The sequence below is a fragment of the Mustela nigripes genome, chromosome 1 (assembly GCF_022355385.1).
Source record: "Mustela nigripes isolate SB6536 chromosome 1, MUSNIG.SB6536, whole genome shotgun sequence".
In the NCBI taxonomy this organism is placed as follows: Eukaryota; Metazoa; Chordata; class Mammalia; order Carnivora; family Mustelidae; genus Mustela; species Mustela nigripes.
Window position 1 is genome coordinate 11,831,308 of NC_081557.1, and position 943 is coordinate 11,832,250.

Consider the following 943-nt stretch of genomic DNA (forward strand, 5'->3'; position numbering starts at 1 on the left):
GAGTCCTGGGATCGAGTCCCACATCGGGCTCCCAGCTCCATGGGGAGTCTGCTTCTCCCTCTGACCTCCCTTCTCATGCTCTCTCTCACTCTGTCTCTCTCTCAAAATAAATTTTTTAAAAAGTTTTAAAAAAAGAAAAAATCGAAACATTAGTTTATACAAGGACTTCCCACCATGTTAAAACTGAAGCTCATAGGGACAGAAATCTTTTCAGTTCTTGCTGACTCTGACCTTGGTAGATTGTGTGTCATGTAGAGGACAGGTTCCTTCATTAAGGGGTTAAACACCCTGGTTCCGATGACAGAGAAGCTGAAGCCAAACCTAGGGGATGTTGAAGCACTTGCCAGCCCAGCAAGGCCTCATGTCATGGAGTTAGCAACTAAATGCCTGCTGCTGTAACTCTGTCCTCCAAATATCTCTTAGGAACCTCTCATGTGACCCATTCTAGCTAGAACCATGCAAGGAAGGGAATTCCAGGAAAGACAGTTCAGTCTAGCTGGGGTGATGCCTTACAAAGCCACTACAGCGAGTTCTCAATCAAGATTTATTGAGTGATTAAATGAGTGACTGGATGAATAGATCAATTTCATCAGGAGTAATTCTCAGGTCATAAGATCTAAAAACAACCGGAGGTCAGTCAGAGAAGAGCTATTCTTTAATAGAGAGGAGTAAGCAAAACTCATGGAGTGTTTTTCTGCATGCAAGTGAGGGCTCAGGCTCAGGGTGGCACAAAGTCCAGAGTCCTGTGTGGGGGGCAGAAGCTTAATTAAAGTTTATACAAACTTTAGATGGATCAGTGAGGATAAACAGTCAACCTAATCATTTATGAAGAATAAACAGGGTTGGAAAATCCCATGTGGGGAAGTGGGAAGTAGAAGGGGCGGGACCAATATAGCTCAGAGAATGTTTTATCCAAGTTTAGCCTATTCTTGGTAGGGGCTAT